Below are 14,780 nucleotides of genomic sequence, written 5' to 3'. Positions count from 1 at the left end.
CATAATAGTTATAATTGTGATAAAATGTATATTATATCTTCGTATAAATAGGTACTTTATTTTAACTCTATTCCAAATTATTCTTCTGATTTCTCTTTAATGTGCCCTTTATTCTGAAGTTGTCACATATACATGCATGTTAAATTAGAAAAAGACAAATTTAGAGTCGGCTACTGTTTAAATTTGAATCACGGAGGATTTAAAACAATATTTCAGTCTTGAATTCGTCTTACCGAAATATTCGTGAGCACAATGACACACAGTTAATAACAAGTAGATTATTCAAAATTATATATTCATTTCTCAATTGTAATTTAATTTAGTTCCCCTAATTTTACTTATAGTAAAATACTGGAATAATTAGCTGTCCTAAAAATATGCATATCTTATTTACTTTATATTACATATACACAACATTGTGGGAAGAACACCTAGATGGAGAATGTAATTGAAGACAACTATATTATTTACGATAAAGCCAGATTGACTACTACATAAAATAACAATTACTTTAATCGAAGAATGAACTTAAACCGACGATTTTTATTTAAAAATAAAAATAAATAAACAAAATCACTGATGTATGTTGGTGTAAGCATTTTTTAAAAATTTTTTTGAATTTTTAAGCCTCATATTTTTTTATTTTTATAACGTTTTCTTTTTCACCTGTAATTAATAGTTTGATTATTATAGATAAATAGATATTACAGTCAATCTAAGTTAAATGGTGTGCTACTTGAACAAATATTTTGTAGATGAAAATGGCCAGCATAAGGGTATGTGACATCTAATAAATTCTTAAAAAATATTAATGAAAATTAATGCGGTAAAATTACTTAAATAATATCAATGAAGTATTAATGAAATGTTGGGTACTTGCTGATTTGTGTACCTTTTGGCGTTTAATCAACCCTTATACTTAACTTTTTAAACTGTAAGTTTTTGTTAAGGAGTAAAGGAGGATTTGCCCTATATTATAAAGAAAATTTGGGAATTTTATCTTTTATAGAAAAATAGAAAAAAATTGTCAAAGTTGGGTGTTTTTCAACGTTACACTTTTTCGTGCAGTTTTTGATGGTCAACCCTTATACAACTGTCCTACCGGACAGTTTTAATAATAATTTTGGAGGGGGCTTTACATAAAGGGGGCTAACTCCTCTCCCATTTGATGTACAGAGTCGAGACCCCCAAAAGGCACATCTACATAAAATTCCGAATCGAATGACACCTCATTCATAAAAATCGGCTCACGCGTTTAGGCGCTACGTTGTTTACAAAAAAGGTAACAACAACAACAACAATTTTTGAAAATGCCGTCTTTGCTCATTTTCAGCAACTTTTTTCTCAAAATCTATTAGATCTGGGTTGTTGCAAAAAAATTACAGTTATAAAGGAGGGTTTGCCCTATAATTTAAAGAAAATTTGGGAATTTTATCTTTTATAGAAAAAGAGAAAAAAATTGTCAAAGTTGGGTGTTTTTCAATGTTACAGCTTTTTCGTGCAGTTTTTGACGATCAACCCTACCGGACAGTTTTAATGTAAGGAAAAATTTTCTGCGGGTTACAGTTTCTTACAGATCCAGAAACTTGGTGCTAGTAGTATTATGGTTCGGTCCCAGGATCTATGGACCTTGAGTCTTATGTTCCCCCCCCCCCCAAAAAAAAGATGTGGATGGTCTTTGGAGAGAAAGGTGTTAAGGAAGATATATGGTCCGATTTGAGTTTACGGCGAGCCCAAAATGATTATTATTGCTATTTTAAGAGAAAAATTATGTTAGTCAATGACATAAAGAGAGATCGGTTAAGATGATTTTGGTATTTTAGGAAGGATAGAGCCAGCAAAAGTCTGTAAGACAAAGAATGACAAAGTGGGAGGTACGGAACCTCGAACAAAATGGTTAGACCAGGGGACCCAAAACATTTTACACAGGGAGCCAGTTCACTGTCCCTCAGACCGTTGGAGGACCAGATATTAAAAAAAACAAACTATTTTAAAGTAAAAAAAAACAAAACAAAACGAGAACAAATAGAATATTTAAAATAAAGAACAAGTAAATTTAAATCACCAATCTGCCCAGTATTTCTGTGGGAATTATGGGCCTGCTTTTGGCTGATGAGATGGTCAATGTCCCGGTTTAGTTATAGTGCTTTGCCTTTCTTCCTACTTCTGCTGTTTGATTTTACACTGTACATGAGCGACGCAGCGCTTTGCGGCATTGCCACATAATAGTGCTCCTCTCACTGACCACCCATGAAAGAGAAGCCCCTCCCAGAAGTGTGGCGAGGGCCGGATAAATGTCCTCAGGGTACCGCAGTTTGGGGACCCCTTGGTTAGACACTAGTAATGCGTAAGGAGAATAGGACTACAAAAGCGAAGGGTGATGGGGCAGGTTACTTAAGGATGGGATAGGATATCAGAGCATTCTGTTGCTCCTTAATGAACCAAATTGAAACTGGATGGACGGACTTTAGAAGGGAATACAAATCTTAGGAGACGATCATGTGACGATTAATGAGATTTTCAAGGAAAGCTGTCGATACAAAAAGTTGCCGAAAGCACATTGTCCCAAGGGATTGGTGGTCATTGAAGCTGGTCATCACCATCCTAAAGAGAATAGTATAAAGGTGATTATGATAATAGCTCGTGATCCTAACTTCAAAAAGGGTTTAACCACAATGCATTCTTACCGAAATATGTCTAGTACTATGAATTTCAAGAAGGGGTTTTTGGTGGTTTTCACATGCGGTGCGTTACTGCACACTAGATTAGATTAGATTAGACTAGGGCGGCCTCAAGGCCTACGCCACTGCGACCCCTTTGGATCTATTGTGGCTCCCCAACTTTAGAGCTCACCCTCCAGACCTGTCCTATTAATCAGACTCTTGATGCTGGAGAGCGACTCTTGGGTAAAGCTCACCAGGCCTTGGTTTTTCCTCCCCGAGAAGTAACATCCTTAGCCACAGACAAGCCCCTCACACTGACACAACACGTGCCCTGCCGTTTCCTCCTCTTCCTGACAGAATCTACAAAGGCTATCATCTACCAGGCCCATGCGATGCATGTGTTTCCTGAGCCTGCAGTGGCCAGTTAATAGGCCTACAATCATCCCTATAGCCCCACGGCCTTGACAGATTAATTCTGCAGTCAGCCTCGGCGAATAGCCTTTAATGAACTCCTTCGCCTGTCTCTGCCCAGTGGTGGCAGGTAGGCCACCACTCTTGAGCCCTACTCTGCACCCATAAGTTAATGGCCGCAGTCTACTGCACACTAATATTGAAGAAGTGATAAAACCATACATGCCATTAAAAACTGTAGAGAAAAACCTGCTTTCAACACAATGTTTCTTTGAATTTTCCTTATAAAATTGTGTAAAATTAAAGAAAATTTTCCGGAAGATGCGAAGATTAAATGAGGAAGTAGTTTTAAGAAAATGGCTTGCACCGCTTTTGAAAAAAAATACCTCCTTACCGACCGAGAAAACTGAGAAATTTTGGTAGCGATTCCGAAATTTGTTTGTTTTTTCTTCCCAAAAGCTATAATCATGCTCCATCATGGCATCTAATCCAAATATAGAAATCGCACTTATCCGCGATAAGAAAAGACAGACAAACGCACGGATGTTTTCGTAATAAGCAACTTTTTTTTCGAACCCAGGGGGGCCAGAAAACGTGCATTTTTGATGAAAAATTTATTAAAAAGTAAAGTAATTGCCTATTTTTTCAGGCGGGGCTTTACGTCCAACTACTAAATTAGGTGTCGTGGACGGATACGATTAGCAAACATACGAGGGTCGTTTGAAAAGTCCGTGCAAAGTCAGAGAGATAGCACCACTAGCGCGTATCGAGGTTATGTTTAGTTAGTAGCATCTCTTGGAAGAACACACACCAAGTTTCAGCCAGATCGGTCTATTTCTTTGTGTTTGGCATTCGTTTGAATCGAGGAAGTCGAGTGATTTTCAAAAAATGGACGAAAAAGAATTTCGTGTGTTGATTAAACACTACTTTACTCCTTAACAAAAACTTACAGTTTTAAAAGTTAAGTATAAGGGTTGATTAAACGCCAAAAGGTACACAAATCAGCAGTTCCCAACATTTCATTAATACTTCATTGATATAATTTAAGTAATTTTACTGCATTAACTTTTCCTTCACATTTTTTAGAATTTATTAGATGTCACAGACCCTTATGCTGGCCATTTTCGTCTACAAAATATTTACTCAAGTAGCACACCATTTAACTTAGATTGACTGTAATATCTATTTATCTATAATAATCAAACTATTAATCACAGGTGAAAAAGAAAACGTTATAAAAAATATAAAAAAAATAAGAGGCTAAAAAATTCATAAACTTTTTTTACATCAATAATTTTATGCATTTATTTTTATTTTTAAATAAAAATCATTGGTTTAAGTTCATTCTTCGATTAAAGTAATTGTTATTTTATGATGTAGTCAAACGTTTGTAATAATAAGTAATAAATAATCTGGCTTTATCGCAAATAATATAGTTTTCTTCAATTACATTCTCAATCTAGGTGTTCTTCCCACAATGTTATATATATGTAATATAAAATAAAGAAAATAAAGATATGCATATTTTTAGGACAGCTAATTATTCCAGTATTTTACCATAAGTAAAATTAGGGGGACTAAATTAAATTACAATTGAGAAATGAGTAAATATTGTTGAATAATCTACTTGTTATTAAATGTATGTTATTTGTGCTCACGAATATTTCGGTAAGACGAATTTAAGACTGAAATATTGTTTTGAATCCTCCGTGATTGAAATTTAAAAAGTGGCCGACTCTAACTTTGTTTTTTTCTACTTTAACATGCATGTATATGTGACTACTCAGAATAATTCATCACTCATTTTATCATAATTATAATAAAAAAATATTATGAATGAACTGGCCAGCATAAGGGTCTGTGACTAATAAATTCTAAAAAATGTGAAGGAAAAGTTAATGCAGTAAAATTACTTAAATTATATCAATGAAGTATTAATGAAATGTTGGGAACTGCTGATTTGTGTACCTTTTGGCGTTTAATCAACCCTTATACTTAACTTTTAAAACTGTAAGTTTTTGTTAAGGAGATTTTTGTACCTTTTGGATAGATTTTCCTTTTTGTCTATTTGCAAAGTTACGTCTGCTTTACAGATTTTTTAAAATTTGGAATAAGCTATTCTATCATTATAACCTGATAAGGTGTTAAATCGGAACCGTAACTACCACTGGAGAGATCTTTTTAAAGAATGATTATAGTTGCGGTCCCCAAACCATCCTCAATAACCATTTTTTTGAGAAAGCGTTTTGAATAAAATAGGAAGGTATTTGTACGTAAATAGCAAAATTAAACTGCGATTTCAGTACTTCCTTTTAAGAGAAGCAAGAAAAATAAACTGCGATTACAGTACTTCTCCCTAAAAGGCAAAGATTTTGAATCGAACGACAATTCATTGATGTAAATCGGTTCACTCATTGATAATTTTAACGATTGCAGTATTTCCTCTTAGTAGGTGTAAGAGCATGATGGCACTTCACAGCCACGTAGAGGAGCTTTAACCACTTATTTGAGCTAAATTTTATCAAAATCGGACTAAGCTTTGTAGAAATATTGGTAATAATAGTTTTAGAAAGGGCCTTATTTGGGTGGGGCGAACTCCCCTCCTTATGAGGCATAGCGTCGAGACTTTTAAAGTACAAATCTGTACAAAATTTCGATTCGAATGACACTTCATTCATGAAAATCGGTTCACGTGTCGATAATTTGAAACGATTGCTATACTTCCCCTTAACAAGTGTAAGAGCAGATCGTCGCTTTATTGTTAGGTAGGGGAGCCCTAACCCTATCATCCTACCAAATTTTATCAAAATCGGGCCAAGATTTACAGAGTAATTAGTAATAATAATTTTGGAGGGGGCCTTACATAAAGGGGGCTAACTCCTCTCCCATTCGATGTACAGGGCCGAGACCCCCAAAAGGCACATCTACATAAAATTCCGAATCGCATAACACCTCATTCATGAAAATCGGTTCACGCGTTTAGGCGCTACGTTGTTTACAAAAAAGGTAACAACAAGAAGAAGAAGAAGAAGAAGAAGAACAAGAACAAGAACATTTTTTGAAAAAGCCGTTTTTGCTCATTTTCGGCAACTTTTTTCTCGAAATCTATTAGGTCTGGGTGGTTGCAAAAAAATTACAGTTATAAAGGAGGATTTGCCCTATATTATAAAGAAAATTTGGGAATTTTATCTTTTATAGAAAAATTGAAAAAAATTGTCAAAGTTGGGTGTTTTTCAACGTTACACTTTTTCGTGCAGTTTTTGATGGTCAACCCTTATACAACTGTCCTACCGGACAGTTTTAATGAAAGGCAAAATGCCTCAGGAGACTAAAGAGAAGCTTGATAAACATTATGGTGACTCTGCACCTTCGATTAAAACAGTTTATTAGTGGTTTCAAAATTTTCGGAGTGGCCATATGGGCACAAGTGACGCTGAACGTTCTGGACGCCCTGTTGAGGTTACTACTCCAGAAATCATCGATAAAATCCATGATATGGTGATGGATGACAGAAGAGTGAAGGTGCGTAAGATTGCTAGTGCTGTGGGCATCTCGAATGAACGGGTACATAATATTTTGCATCAACATTTGGACATGACAAAGCTATTTGCAAGATGGGTGCCGCGATTGCTCACGCTTGACCAAAAACGAAATCGTGTGAAGTGTTGCAAGGACGGTTTGCAGCTGTTCCAGAAGAATCCGCAGGACTTTAAGCGTCGTTTCGTCACTGTGGATGAAACATGGATACATCACTACACTCCTGAGACCAAAGAACAATCTACGAGTAAACAATGGGTTACCAAGGGGGAATCTGCGCCAAAAAAGGCGAAGACCGTTCCTTCGGCCGGAAAGATTATGGCGACTGTCTTTTGGGATTCGCAAGGAATAATCCTCATCGACTATCTGGAAAAGGGTAAAACTATTACAGGTGCATATTATTCATCGTTATTGGACCGTTTGAAAACCGAGCTGCAAGAAAAACGCCCACGATTGGCCCACAAAAAAGTCCTTTTCCATCACGACAACGCACCAGCTCACACCTCAGCAGTTGTGGTCGCAAAATTAATGGAAATAGGGTTCCAACTCGTTTCACATCCCCCCTATTCTCCAGACTTGGCTCCCTCGGACTACTATTTGTTCCCCAATATGAAGAAATGGCTGGCGGGAAAAAGATTTTATTCAAACGAGGAGGTGATTGCAGAAACGAATGGCTATTTTTCAGACTTGGACAAATCCTATTATTCGGAAGGGATCAACAAACTAGAGCAGCGTTGGACGAAGTGTATAAGCCTAAAAGGAGACTATGTTGAAAAATAAAAAAGGTTTACCCCAAAAAATTAAGTAGTTTTTATTTTTGCACGGACTTTTCAAACGACCCTCGTACTTTACTGTAAATTTCTTTTATTAACCTTTAAATAAAATCCAAAGCCTAAGACCGGAGAATCGAACCCTCTAACCAGTAATACATATTAGCTTTACAGGTCTCCCCTCTAACCGCTCGGCTACCGTGGCGCCTTTGAAAGCTTTATTATATTATACTTCCTTTTACGGGGGAATTAAGAGAAATCTGTATTAATTAATACAAAACAGCATGGTCTTACGATATATTAATCTATCATTTATGTTGGTTATCTGATCAAGAGAAGCTAGCCCAAAGTTCATATTTTGATATTTTATAGTTTAGGACTAAAGAAACGCATTTCATACAGTGCTTTTCGCGTTTATAAAACCATTGCTGAAGAGCCTGCAAGCTGAACCTGCCGATAGCCGATCACCGTGACGCTGTTAGTGACGCCTAGATTGTTGGCAGAGGTACAACGAGTCTGTCATAGTTCTGTGCTGAGACTGTCCTCGCGTGGCAGTCTATTAATAGACCAACCTTCTGCCAAAACCTCCAAACCTCCTCAGGAAAGTAACAAAAATTCTGGTCTGTGTAAGGAAACTTATACGATTTCTTGTGAGTATCACTTACAGTTGTAAGCAACTGTAGTAACTGGAGTGTATATACTATAAAAAATTAAAAATAAATATTTTTTTCCCCAATTATGTTGGAAATATTGGCCATTATCATTTACTCTTTTTTTTGGGTCATCTTCTTTGCAGTTGTTGTATCCTAATTTCATACCGTTCTTTGGTTTTACAATCAAAATACTCCTGCAAGGGATGTGACCAAGTGTTATGATTTTCTTAAATCTGCAAAAGCTGAAACCGTTATGAAAATCCATTATAACAATCTGTCAATGAAGAAGGCTCCTGAAAGACAAGGATAGATCCATCGGCCACGAATTCTTCATCTGAATTTTTTCTTTTTCAAAGGCCCACAGAAGACGTTAACAAAGGACTTTTTCTCAGAAAGTCCTCTTGCGTCAACTGGTAATGCTGATGGCTACGTGATCCACTTCTTAGCACTACATGGTGGGGCAAAAGGTATGAACCGGTTTTAAAGGTATGTAAAACAAAAACAATTCAACTTACAGAAATTATGTTTATATTGTTTAATTCAGTACAGAATCTAGTTTTTTACATTAAGTTTGAAAGATGATATCACGTAGGTGGCGGCCGTCAGCCGCGATGCACTCTTAAAGGCGAATTCTGAAGTTTTCAACCGCTTTTCTGCACATTTCGATGGGTATTGCCGTAACTTCCTCTCTGATTCTGTCCTTAAGTTCTTCCTGGGTATGTGGACGATGTTTAAAAACTTTTTCCTTTATGAACCCCCAAAGAAAAAAATCACAAATGCTCAAATCTGGTGACCCCTCAAAGAGACGAGGCGCTGGGGGAACACTTGCCTCAATCTCGCCATTGAAATCCTAGCAGTGTGGGATGTAGCCCCGTCCTGTTGGAACCATATGTCTCCCAGATTAGTTGCTTCACTCAATTCTTCCAGTTCAGGTTCAAAAAACTCTTCCAACATTGTCACATAGCGCTCAGCGGTGACAGTGACGGTTCGCCCATTATCCTCGAAAAAGTAAGGACCAATAATCCCAAATTGGGATACTGCACACCATACAGTCACTTTAGGGGAGTGAAGTGGCAATCCCATCGAAATGTGCAGAAGAGCGGTTGAAAACTTCAGAATTCGCCTTCAAGAGTGCATCGCGGCTGACGGCCGCCACCTACGTGATATCATCTTTCAAACTTAATGTAAAAAACTAGATTCTGTACTGAATTAAACAATATAAACATAATTTCTGTAAGTTGAATTGTTTTTGTTTTACATCCCTTTAAAACCGGTTCATACCTTTTGCCCCACCCTGTATTATTTGGTGGAAGACCTTCTGTACTGTAATAAATTCAGATGGATTAAGAGGAGTTCGACCTGTATGCATTGTGGCGGTAAACATGTTGCGGTATAAGTGCATCAGCCACCATCCTACATCTTCTTTTTATCTTTGGTTATAGCCGGGAGATGATGGACTAACTTTGTCTTCAGGCAATGCCAATTTTGCAGCAAGTGCTGCTGGACTATAATAGCGGTTTCCTGCATAGGCTTATTAGCTAGCGCCACATGATCTGACATTTTAGCTTTACAATGTATTGTTGGACTTAAACTCTGTATAAAGACACTAAACACTCTACTTAATTTTTAAAAATTAATATAATATGGTGTTTGCAAATATCAGACTATACGTAAGTTTTATATTTGGTTACATTTTTACAGATGTTTACGCATGTTGGAGTGGACTAAGCGAATGGCTCTAGGGTTCGAAACTTGCTACCTCCGACCGCTTGATACCGACTTAATACGTAAGTACCAATTATGTATATACAAAGGCACGTAACCTTCCACGCCTACGCACAAACAGCTCCATTATTCAGTTTAATGACTGACCCTTAGTTTTGGGTACAATTTAATTGTTCATCAAACTTTTTTTAAAAAAATCAATATTTGGTTATGTCCCAATACCTCAGTTCTCAAGAGGCAGTATTGAAAAAGTCCAACTTCTAGAAAGAGGGAGGAATCGAATTTGTGTTTTTAGCAGTATACTCGTATGTTCACTGAACATGAATAGGAAATCGTGCGTGAATTCTTACATTACTTTCTCTTAATGTCACCCAAAAAAATATCTTCCTAAAAATATACAATTTCATGTAAAAGTATATTTCTTTTAAATAGCGTCTTAATAGAAAAGCTTCATTATCCTTCTTCTCCAGAAGTATCTTAATAGAATTTTCTTGAGATAGTACATCTAAAGTGGAGTTCAATGACGTATTGGACAACTTCATATTTTCCACTAAAAATCATTACTTTTTTCCAATAAAAATGTTATTACTCAGAAAGTTTTAGACCGAATTCGAATCTGATGACACGGTTAGAAAGACAGATAAATTTTCTAAAAATTGACACCATTTTGAACCATAAGTTATTCTCCAAACAGCCTCAATCTTCCTCCGAATGCTGGAAAAATAAAAGTAATCGAAATTTTTGAAGAAAACTCATTAGGCTCTTGCGCGATCATTATCAGACCAAGGTGCTGGCACTTTTTGTAAAAGTTTCCTTGTTTAATGGGCTTTCAAATGGTATATCATTTTCCAGGATTCCTTTTATCTTCGTATGAGAAATTACGTTTGTTTTTACAAGAAAACATGTTCACGAGCATACAACAGATAGTCTATCAAGTTGTTTAATTCATTGAAAACTCTTTTTAGATGGACCAGTAGTCAATTTTTTTAAAAGTAGATTGTCTTAAAATAAGGAAGTCAAAGTTTGGAGTTTTTTTTTCCGAAATGTCCAAACGTTTCACTCTATATAATATAGGCGCCTATATAAATAAGCACTCGTAACGAGGTTACTGATTGTTTACAAACCAATTTTTGTTTAATGATTTAAGGCGCGTCAATATCTGAGGTTATTGGCGCCCGGGGCTTTTTTCAGTGCACTGTCAGCCTCCGGACAGTGTTATCCGTAACCAGACAGTAAGCTGAAAGCTCCTAGAAAGAGAAAATCTAACCAATTATATTTACGTTTACTTCAAGTTCCTAAATTGGTTTTATTCGATGCATGTTCCTTGAAGCTAAATACCTAGTCCCTTATCTTACCCCTAGGAAAAAACCCCACATCTCATTCAATCTTCACACTGGTTACCCCCAAAACCAACCAGTCTTCTATTTTCAAATCCATATTGAGACAGATTTATAAATATTTCTCATTGAATCACTTTATTTCTCAAGTTCCTCGAATTTATATTCCACAAAACGTTGGCATTCCCCAAGGTACTAATGCTGTACCAACTTTGTGCTCTCTTTAATTCCACGCTGTTCTTATTGAAACTGCCCGAAATTACCTTTATATAAACAAGTTGCCAGTCACTAAATCTTTCTGTTTAATAATCTCCATTCAGTTCGAGGGGAGATTTTCATATCTGTGTTATCAGTTTTATGTAATTTACTGTCCTATCACTAGCGGGCCTTATTACTACCGTTTTTTTTTTCATTAAATTCTTTTATTAATCACGTACACTAATACCTCACTTTGCGTCGTGGTTACGTTCCAAAAAAAACACGACGCAAATTGAAACGACGCAAAGTGAATTAAGATTTTCTATAGCAAACCATGTAAAGATCGAAGATAGGTTCCAGGTTTACGAAAATACTACTTTTTAAAAAGAAAATTGAACAAAGTAAACATTTAAAAAGCAAAAATAATTTAAAATTTTGTTACATACATACAAAAAACAAAAAAAACGTATGTATTCAATTAAAACAAAATTAATTTAAGAAAAACCAAATTAAAATTAATCACTGTCTGATGAGTCCATGGTGGCTGTTGTCGTAAGTCGGCTTTCTTTCACAAAGAATTGGTCAAATGTTTGCTGAACAGCTTTTCTTTTTCAACGTAAAATAAATTTCCTTGTAGCAATTGATATTCGTAGACTACCGCCTGGGACACTTTAAAACTCCTTCCGCTGTCAGGATCGTTTTTTAAAAAAATCTCCATAGCTTCGTCAATCAAACACATCGCTTTGGAAATTTGTTTGGAGGTTAAATTTTGTTCTTCGGAGATTTCTATTGAACGGCCACTGTCATCTTCTTCATTAGCAAATTGCAATTCCATTTACAATAGTTCTTCATTAGAGAATTCTTGGTTGCGCGAGGTTAGCAATTCATTTATGTCAGTCTCCTCCATACCTTCAAAATCTCTAGCTAAAATAGAAATTTCATGACGAACAGCTGGTGTACCATCATTTTATTGCTCTGGCGAGTTGGCTATGTACAGCCGTTATCAGTTTATGTATTCCATGAAAATATCGTGCGAGTTGCGAACTCGCTGCAAAACCACTTACCCTTACCCTCCCTTGGGTATAAACTCATGGAATACATAAACTGATAACGGCTGTACATAGTTTTTTGCTCCGACTAAAATTAGCAAAACAAAGTGAAAATAAAACTGCAAATTGCGTTGATTTTTAGTTAGAAAGGGGAATCCCCGAATTTTGATGTCATGGCGCAATTAGAAACCAAAGTGTTACCATCTTTTAGAGAAAAAATGAAAATTTCAATCGAACCCAAAACGACGCAACTTCGAAAATCTAACGACGCAGAGTGAAAATTAGTACTAATTAAGCAGCGACGCAACTTCCAAAAAACGCAAAACGAAACGACGCAAAGCGAGGTATTGGTGTACATTTTTTTTTTTTTAAATATAACTAAAAAGTTAGGGGGCTTGAAGGAAATGTTTTAAGTTAGAATTGTCCCCAGAAAAATCGAGTTAATAACGTACACACCAGATTTTTGTTTTCCCAAATCGGTGGGTATTTAATTTAAGCATTAGTTAGTATTAGTGGTATTTAGAAGCTCGGCTGTCTGCTAAGGCATCGCACAATATGATCACTATATTGTGTTGGGTGCTGCTCGGACGGACTCTTGCTAGCTACAGATCGCCGGTTGCTATTTTTAAACCGTCTTAGTCAGCATAGTGAAGGGTTCCTCACGTAGTTACATGCAGCCTTCTTGGGCCGGAAATACTTGTTCGTTATTACATTTAGTTAGGGGAAGTATTGTTATCGTGTAAAATATTCGAAATTATTATGGTTTCTTTCATAGTATGAAAAATATATGAGGAGTAAAGAGGATGTAAAAAAAGTAGCTTTAGTAGCCAGTAATTACTTTAAGGCTATTCAGTTTTTTTAAGCCTTATACTCGATGATAGGCTCTTTTACTGATTTCCTTGACAAATCGTATACCATTTTCCTACAAATTGTTTGAAAAATCTGTTCGCGAATATTAACAAGATTTGTTTATTATGACGAAATGGAATTGATTGAATTACAATGTAATAATCAACTAAAACACATTTATTAAAAATTAGAATAAAAAAATAGATTTTTATAACACATGTGTCACAAAAGAAAAATTTTCTAATTTGAGAAATCTGGTACAAAATGTTGTAAGGCGCATTCGGATCAACTTCAAATATAAGGTGATAAATTTTGGGAGCTTTATCCATCATAATTTGAATTGTTGTATTTCTTGCCCTATTACAATGCTTCTTAAGCTATAGGTCGCGGCGACCCATAACTTCAGTAACTCGCGAACATTCAGCAAGAGTAGTGGGGAATATATGTTGTAGTGATCCTATCAAAGATACCATGCAAATGAAGTATAAGTTTTTTTGTTCTGTGACAGGTACACATTTTAATGGAGTTTAGGTTACGCCCAATTGGATAGTGTCCATTAATCTTACAAATAAATGGTAAATGTTAATGGCTATAAAGTTCTATGTTTCATACAAATTAAAAATATCCTTATTTACGATTTATTTTAGCCGAATTTGTGCTCTAAAACGGATAAGTGGCTAAATCAAGCTAAGAAATGTGAATCCGAAAAAGAAGAAATCACAGCTACTTCGAGTACATCGGGAAATAAGTCAAAAATACAAGAAAAAAAAAGTTCGATCCGCCATTAGGATTTTTGGGTGCTAATTATTTCTATTAAAACAATAGTTTAGACATTTTTTCACTATTTCTTCCTCCGTAGGTATTTCATAAATCAACTTATGCATTTGGGAGCTTTGCATTTCCTTATATATTTTGAATTGCTCTATCTTCTCCCCAATTAGTGTAATCTTTTCGAAAATATAGACAATTATAGTACTCGCTTACCTTTAAAAGTGTTCACAATTCCAGCTTTCTAGCTGTATTTATAAAGGAATTATAAGATGATGAATTTTGGGCATTTTTAATAACATCATATAGCTGGCAAGACAGTAGTATTTATAGTAATGGCTCAATAAATTATTGTTTGGCTGCCCCTCTTCCCCCAAAAGTGCCCTTAATTAGTTAAAAAGTGTAAGATAAATTTTATAAGTCTACATATATGCAACAAGGGTTTCACCAAGTTTAAAGAGAATCGAAGGAGTCGTTTTCGAAAAAATTCATTTAAAAAAAGAGTAGCTAATCGCAGGGGAGGGATTAGCTATGCGGTTAGCGTACTGGACTCCCACGCGGAGGTCCTGGGTTCGAATCCCAGCTGCTGACCCTTAGATTTTCTCTTTCTAGGAGCTTCTTACAGCTCACTGTCCGGAGGCCGGCAGTGCAGTGAAAAAAGCTCTGGGCGCCAATAACTTTAGATGTTGACGCGCCTTAAATCATTTAAAAAAAAAAAATAAATGAAGTAGCTGATCGCCCGAATCCAAGCTGTATTGTACGCATACGAATTTGGTAGTACACGCTATAAATGGCGATACTCGCTTCGGCGGAAGTTGCA

General features: G+C 35.9%; 1 protein-coding gene across 6 annotated transcripts in view; it reads left to right on the top strand.

Moving 5' to 3' along the window:
- Positions 1-14,780, top strand: part of Mef2 (myocyte enhancer factor 2) — a 153,428-nt gene that overhangs the window by 27,272 nt on the left and 111,376 nt on the right. For all 6 annotated transcript variants that reach the window (XM_074143396.1, XM_074143399.1, XM_074143391.1 and 3 more), the window contains exon 3: positions 9,736-9,821. The gene's annotated coding sequence lies outside the window, so the exon portion shown is untranslated. The remainder of the gene's footprint in view (positions 1-9,735; positions 9,822-14,780) is intronic.

This window comes from Rhodnius prolixus, unplaced genomic scaffold (assembly GCF_049639745.1).
Source record: "Rhodnius prolixus isolate KJV_2025 unplaced genomic scaffold, Rpr scaffold_12, whole genome shotgun sequence".
Taxonomy (NCBI): domain Eukaryota; kingdom Metazoa; phylum Arthropoda; class Insecta; order Hemiptera; family Reduviidae; genus Rhodnius; species Rhodnius prolixus.
The sequence above is the reverse complement of the archived record's forward strand: the minus strand, read 5'-3'. Positions and strand labels throughout refer to the sequence as shown.